Here is an 8,321-nt window from a genome sequence, read left to right on the forward strand (position 1 = left end):
CGTGCGGCGAAAGCTGCATCCCCCACCCCGCATGTCCCGCCAGCTCTATGCAATGTGGAGCAATGGCTTCATTTCAAATGACAACTGCCGCTTGATGCGCCGCGGGTTGGAGACCCCAAGTTGTTGGACTAGTGCAATTTTTGCTGGCATCTTTTTTTTTTTGTTGCTGCTGTTTTTTTTATGGTTTTGCCCAGACCCAAACGGGCAACGGCTGCCATTCAGCGCTGTTTGTTTTGACGTTTTAATAGCCGCATCGTTTGGCCACTTTGATGGCCATTGCCCAATTACATTTAATGTCACAATTTGCGCGACTTTTAATTGCAAAGGCAGTAGTGGCCAGAACAGTTCTGGAATAGCAATGCAATCTGCCCGAGAAATGCAGAGCAAATAAATTAAGAAACCATTGCAAAACTTTTCAATATACATATTTGTAACAGTTCTCCCAGCAGAGTGAAGGTCTTCGGCAAGCTAAAAATAAAGAAAATCAATTAAATAATCGCTAACAATGGCATCATTAACGGCAGCCATTAGTTGAACCACTTGGCTAAGCGAAAAGGCATTTCAGAATTGGCTGCGTAAAAAGGCAGAAAAGAACTAAAGCGCGATCTCATGATCATAGATTAGAAGCTTATTTAAAATTCCATAAATTAGGCAACAACAAATCGTGGCGTTGCGGCGTCTAATGAAAATTGATGTCTTCATTGCGCAACAGCGAAAAATGGTTTTTCATTTCCAATTAAATAAACAATGCCTTCGTATATAAATGTGGCTAAAATCATTAAAATCAATCAAATAAACAGCGCTCACGTAATTTTCAGCTGCAACCTGACATGGCGCCAAAGATGCTGAACATAAGCCAGCTAAAAGCTAAGCGAAAACAAAATGGCCGTTGACATGCATGATGTATGTGTGATAAATAAGCGTGCAATTAATGCAATTTGCAAAGTTTCACTTGCTAGTTGCATACAGCGGCGCGTTCGATTGGCTGCTGGCCGCATGGCCAATGACAAGCGGCGTGCACTGGGCGCATGTCACGCCACGCCCCAAGCGCCACTCACCCGCCTGTCCACCCACACGTGCTGTGGGTGTTTAGTACTGCGCCTAAAAACCGGTTGTGTGTGCGAGTGCAATGGCTACATTTCAAACAATTTCAATTGGAGCTGCCGCCGGAGCTGCACAGCTAGCTGTGCAGCTCTAACATACAGCTCTAACACACACAGGCCTAAAACATAGAGCTGCGCGAGCAGCGCAGCCATTTTGTATATGCCATTCGCTCACCTTGCGTGGCGTCGGTAGGTCACCAATACACCACAGCAACTGCGCTCACAAGGCAAGAGATTGAGAGAGAGAGAGCGAGACAGCCAAAGCCTTGCTGTAAACTAACAGCAGTCTCTCTGGGCTTAACAGTCTGATAAGAGGATCGCTTTTAAAGCTGATCTAAAGCCAAGTACGTTAAGCTGAATTTTTAATCGGATTATTAGTAAATCGATGCCTTGCTGTAACAGTTTGTAAGGCAGCTGTGTATATAAAGTCAGCTAATCTGCAGACAAATCGTTTAAGCTGAATTAATATGTGCATATTCGCAGATTAATACAAATTTTAAAATAAATGTACATGCTTGTTAAAGTAACATATTCCTTAGTTTGTGATTATATTATACATTTATTAATTATTGAAAGCGAGCCTCTCTCATATGCCCCGGAAAACCAGTCGCGCCTTAACAGAAAGCTCACCTGTCTCATGTTAGGCAAGCACATAAACTCACCACATCATGTTACTGTGCGCGCTCGCTCTCTCACTCTCTCTCGCTCGCTCACTCACGCTGCTCTGCGGTATGCCTGGACACGCCTACGATTGGTGGTTGCTCTCGTGTATGTCTGTGCGTGTGTAGCCTGTTTTTTTTGGGCACAGCCCAATGTGCGCACACACGCTGAGTGGAAATTCAGTTCGCGATGGAACTTTGAGCAACTGCGTTACAATTCAGTCCTGCTGTGAATCTTGTGACGTTTAGACGCCGAACGAAAAAATCGCGCGAAAGAAAAAAAAATAACATAGAAAACGCGCGCGCGTTTTGTGCCACCAATAAATACGAAAAATACGAGAAGCTATAGCGCTAAATACATACAAAATATATATACATATATAAAAAGCTGGGCTTAGTGTGCATTGTGTGTGTGTGTGTCTGTGTGTGATGGGCGCTTGATCCAAAAACGAAAGCGTGAAACAAAACTTGAGCCAATTGAAAACTTGTCGTGTGCCGAAAATGATGATGAACGCATTTATAGAGCCCGCGCAGCATCATTTGGCCAGCTATGGGCTGCGCATGTCGCCAAATGGCAACAGCAACAATCAGCAGCTCGAGTTGCAGCAGCAACAACAGCAGCAACAACAGCAGCAGCAGCAACAGCAGCAGCAACACAACAACAGCAGCAACAACAACTGGAGGGCGATGCAACATCTTTGGCCGCGGCAGCCGCGTATCAGAACTCCGGCTATGGGCATTTCAATAGCTATGCCTCGCGTGACTTTCTGCTGGGTCGACGCGGCGATGCACGGATTATGCTGGTGCCGCGGCAGCGGCAGCTGTGGCGGCGCCCAGCGCATCTAGCGCGGATTCGATGTTGTTCAGCGGCTTCCGGCGCAGGCGGCCGCGGCGGAGCTGAGCAGCGGGTTTGGGCAGCATCCGTTTCACAGTGCCGCGGCGCATCATCATCATCAGCATCAAATGCGGATGGCGGACTATGCAACGCATCCGTATGCCCAGCATCATCATCATCATGGCAATTTCCCGTCGGCTGTGCATGCGGCCCATCATCATGCCGCCGCCGCCCATGTCCACGCCCATGCCCATCCGCATCATGCGATGTCTGCGATGCATCCGGCGGGAGCGGGCGCATTTCTGCGCTATATGCGACATCAGCCGGCATCGGCGGCATCCAGCGTTAAGCAGGAGATGCAATGCCTCTGGATAGATCCCGATCAGCCGGGCCTGGGCCAGCAGCAGCAGCAAGTCGGGGCAGTCGTCGCAGGGTCGCAAGACGTGCAACAAGATCTTTCACTCGATGCACGAAATTGTCACACATCTGACCGTGGAGCATGTGGGCGGGCCGGAGTGCACCACGCACGCCTGCTTCTGGATTGGCTGCTCGCGCAACGGCCGGCCCTTCAAGGCCAATACAAGCTGGTCAATCACATACGTGTCCACACCGGCGAGAAGCCCTTCGCCTGCCCCCATCCCGGCTGCGGCAAGGTGTCGCCCGCAGCGAGAACCTCAAGATACACAAGCGCACCCACACGGGTAAGTGTTACCAGTCGCAGTTAACAGTCACAGCTATCAGTCACCAGTCACATCACATGCCTGTTGTCTTCCTGTCACGGGCTTAGCCGCCCGGGCAAATCCCAGACAATGCATACGCCCCCTGCTTACCTGTGCCTCGGTCCCTTTTACGATCACCACCTGTTCGCCGGGCTAAGCCTTTCGCGCAAATCCTTGACAATATTTTTGCTTCCTACATAGTCGGGCCTTTTCTGCGGGGCTTGACTTCGACTTTCAACGGTGTAGCCAAGCGGATCTATCTGTTGACTTCCACCAACTGTGGCATTCGGATAATCGCAACTGTCTTAACAAGTTCTCAAAAGAGTGAAGAGAACACATAAGACTTTGTACTGAAACATTGGCGAATTTTAAAAATATTTACAAGATATACAATTCGGGAAAGTAATACAGTAGGGATATTTGTTTAAAGAATTCACAATTTCACACATTACGGGTACTCGAAAAGAAAGAAAATTGAAATAAACGATATTTTTAAATATATTTCAGATATATTTCACAATCGTTAGACGCATTCTTTCGAAATAAGGAAAGAAAATTGTATGAATGATATTTTTAAATATATTTGAGAAATTTCTCTATAGAATTTCACAATTCTAAAGGCATTCATTCAAATGAACAAAGTTGGTTACATCCTTCAAAATAAAGAAATAAAATCTCAGATAGTTATTAAAATAATTTTAAGATATTTTTCACAATTTCACCATTCTTGGAGGGATTATTATACCCTGACCCATTAAACATGGGTATATGGGCAAAATCCAAAATGTATGTAACAGGCCGAGGAAGCATCTCTAGACCCATTAAAGTATATATATTCTTGATCAGCACCAATAGCCGAGTCGATTTAGCCATGTCCGTCTGTCTGTCCGTCAGTCCGTCCGTCAGTCCGTCCGTCCGTATGTATGAACGCAAGGATCTCAAAGCGTATAGAGCTAGAGACTTGAGACTTTTAGATGTAGATGCTCCTAGTCCCGCGCAGATCGAGTTTGTTTCCGATAATCGATAACTACTCCGTTTCCAAGCAATCGATAAAAATCGATACGATATCCTGTTTTTGGGCAATTTTGGTAAATAATAAGAACTAGAGTCACGAAACTTGACATTAGCTTCTAAATAGAAAATATATATGCATTTGATGTTGTGTTCAGGGTATCCCCTAGTCGAAGCTCCCGACTTGAACCTCTTACGTGTTACTCTTGTTTTAGGCGCTTTTCCAGGCTGTCTCTCTTTTATTCCAGCTGTACTTAAATCTGCAACACTTTTAACCCACATCTAACCCACATCTTTATTTATTCTTCAACTTTTATGTGTTGCCCATTTGCAAGATTAAAGAGACAACACTTTAGTATAATTTTGCATAAATCTTGTCTAGTTTTTTTCTCGCCCTTTTCCTATCTCTATCTCTATCTGTTCGACACGCGCTTATCGCGCCATCTAAGTGTAACAATTCTTCGAGCTGAGCGCAGCCCACATATCATTTTTGCAGCTCAACGACTTTTGGTTGGCTCTCTCGTAAATAAATTGCGCACATATCAACGCTTTTGCATAAACTAAATCAAAAGTTAAATGTAGCATGGCGTCTACCCCAAAAATATTTACACACCCAGGCACACACACACAAACACACACATACCCAAGCATCGCGCCCGCCTTATGTGTGAATTGCGCTGATTTTGTGATTTACCCCAGTTTCAATTGAAGTGCAGGGCACGAAAGTGGCTAGAAGTATTTCTGTGCGATTACTGGCGGAAGTTTTGACACGTGTCAGCACACACACACACACACACACACACACATGCTCAAGTGTGTGTCATATAATAAAAACAAACAACCAAACCAAAGAAACGTTAACACAAAAAACCAAAAACGTAGCTGATTTAATTTTGATTTATAAAGAGAAAGAGAGAGAGAGAGAGACAGACAGAGAGGGGGAGAGAGACATCAAGTCAAGTGCCGGGCCGGGGTTAAAGGTCGCTTCATCCACATCCAAGACTCTAATGAAGTTGTGGTCTCTGCCGTCGGGCACTTCAAAAAACTACTCAAAAAAAAAAAAAAAAAATCTCAGCCAATCATGTACACAATATTACATTTTATGCTGCATCATCTCAAAAATTAGTCAAAATTATAATCCAAAAAAAAAAAACAGAGCCTAGAAAAAGTATGTAGACGCCCAATGCTTGTGCGTCATTCAAGGGTTTCGAATATGGCGTCTTTTGGCCTCAAAATCGAATCAAACATTTTAATTACCTTGCGATGAGTGCGCAAAGAAATTGTCTGTTCGATAAATCCAAAAAAAAACACAAATGATTTGTATTTCAATTGTGTATAAATTTCAGCTCATTAAATTTTTGAATATCATTTATGCGTGTGTGTGTGTGGGGGGGGGGGGGGGGGGGGGGGGGGTAAAGGGTGTTACTATTTCTGGGTTTATTTTCGGGCAAACTTGAAAAACTTAAAACTAAATTCTCATTAGCTCGAACCCTTAGTTTTGCTCTTTTTTTTTCAATTCTAGCTAAGTTTATTTATCTGTATAACATTTACCTATACCAACATTTCGTTGGGTCGCACAAAATTAATGTGTATAATATTTTTTCACATGCTTTTTATATATTTTTTTCTTTTTTCTTTGCGCTCAACGTCAACACTTTGGATAAACATTTATTTTATTTTTATTCAATGTTTTGCATGCTTTTTTATCTTAGCTTTTATTTATTTATCTTTTTAATCGGTTGAATAAAACTGACAAGCAATATTAATAGTTCAGTTTGGAATATTTTAAATGTACTATGCATTTAAATTTTACGGTTTTTGGCTTATAACAATGTTTGTACTTGATTTGAGCATACGAAGCTCTTGCGTTTTTTCTCTAAGTGTAGCTCGGATGGCAGCATGCGCCGCGTGCTTAGCTCATTATAAACAGCAAAGTTTTAGTGTCTCTGGCGGGCAATTAAAAACAATTAAACAAGCCATTAAAAAACACTTATTGCATTGTTTTTAGCGAAGAACACAACCGGGCGCGAGAGCAGTGCATGTTAGCCGAGTGTCGAACCCAAATATAATTGCTTTAAAATTGCACCACTCGTTTTAATAACCAAACACAAAGGCATCTAAAAAAAAAAACAAAAAAGAAAATGCAAAAACAACAGCTGCAGCAGCAGCAACAACAACAAAGCTTGCGCCAAAATGAAAGCCAAAGCAACAAGAACAAACAGCCGCAATAACATAACGGAGCGCGAGGAAGAGAGCGAGAGAGAGAGTGGGCGTCGTATTATCCTTGTTTGGCCTTAACACAGCCTTCGTTTATTAAAAGCGCGCTCTGCATACAAACAAACAAAAACACACACAGCCACACGCACACACATATAGGCAGAGATTACGGCCTAGGGTAGGCAGCCAGGCAGGCAGCTAGACAGCCAAAAGCAACAACAACAGCAACTACAGCTACAACACGTACGCACAGACCATCCACAAAATGGCGTTTATATTGCTTGGCATATTTTACACAGTTTGTTTGCTTTAATTTTAGCTTTCGCTTGCCCCACCACCTCCCGCACCAAAGCTGCGTGAGCTTTAACAAAAAGAGAACAGCTTTGTTTTTTTCAGAGTGTCGAAGATTTCATACCCTTGCTAACGTATGCTTAGCAGATTTTGCGGTAAATTTATTATCATAAAAGCCCACAACTTCGTCCTACTGTTCCTATGAAAGCCTAATATTATAGTAGTAACTGATTTAGCATATATGCTTATGTCTTATTGACTAACAGATATCTCCTGCAACGCGCTACACAACTCAAGTAAAACATTAAAATACCCGCCACGAGAGTATAAAAACTTTTTTATTTAATATTTTCGGCGGCTTTTGTGGCATGAGCGTAAATATGCGTAAATATTTTTATAAATTGCATTAAAATATTTTCATTAGGCGCTGGTCTTTTGGTTATTATTTTTAAATCTGTTTATTATCTTTTAGCTTTGTCATAGCTCACAGGTCAGTGCATATTTGTGTCTGTTTTACAGTCAAGATAAATTGTGTTTGAGCGTCAAGTTTATTAGTTTTCTATTGCCACAAGGTAACGGACTTTATTCGCAGCGAAACTACGATTTATGTTTTTTTGTATTTTGCATGTCACGAGTAGCTTCGGCTGGCAGCACTGCAGAAAATTTGAAATGAGCGTAAAACTTGTCTCAATAATGGTACACAAAATTTTAGATTGAGAAAAAAAGGAAATAGAATTTCCTACTGATTGATTAGAGATTCCGAATTCAGCTCTGAGTTTACTTCACTTCTGGCAGCTCTCCGCAGCTCTTCTCCCCTTACTCTTCACCTTTAAAAATGTCACTGCGCTGAGAAGTGTTCTAAACTTGATATCGATATCTCAGCATATCGAGTTAAAGCTTATGCCCATCGCTCACATTTAATCTTTATATGTATTTTATACACTCTTCATAGACTTTTAGGTTTTCTGCTGCCTATTGATTTGCAACTTTTGCCTATCGTGCAATCTTCACTTTCTTTTTGTCATCTCTTCAAACTTGTATCTTTCCACATACTGCACCTCTCTCGATATTTGCTTTGCCCATCACTTACAATGCACATCTACACATCCTCGTCTGCGCTCTTCACTTCTGCGGCTTCTCACTGTTAACTTTGCACTTGTCATTTGCCCGCCGTCTGCATTCTATGTGCTCTCAGCTAGCAGCAACAACAACAACAACAACGACAACAGCAACAACAAGAAAGAGCAGCCAAACAATCAACGTTTGTCTGCTTTGTTATTGCTCTGCCCGCCAGTTGACACCTTGCCCAACAGCTTTGCGTCTGTGTGCGTGTGTGTGCGTCTCTGTGTAGAGTTGGAGCTACATGAATGGCGTTTATCACTGTGTGCGGTTTTTACATGGCTCTCTCTGTACCTCTCTCTCTCACTCTCTCGCTGGCTCTGTCCGAGCGTTTTATTTATTTTTTTTGCTGCACTCCTGCGGCTGC

The 8,321-nt window shown here is 42.8% G+C and overlaps 1 pseudogene; it reads left to right on the top strand.

Annotated features, from left to right (window-relative positions):
• Positions 1 to 2,263: 2,263 nt before the first annotated feature.
• On the top strand, positions 2,264 to 3,298 carry LOC115763923 (annotated as a pseudogene).
• The last annotated feature ends 5,023 nt before the right edge of the window (positions 3,299 to 8,321 follow it).

Source organism: Drosophila novamexicana, unplaced genomic scaffold (genome assembly GCF_003285875.2).
Source record: "Drosophila novamexicana strain 15010-1031.04,08,12 unplaced genomic scaffold, DnovRS2.1 tig00000777-arrow-arrow-pilon, whole genome shotgun sequence".
In the NCBI taxonomy this organism is placed as follows: domain Eukaryota; kingdom Metazoa; phylum Arthropoda; class Insecta; order Diptera; family Drosophilidae; genus Drosophila; species Drosophila novamexicana.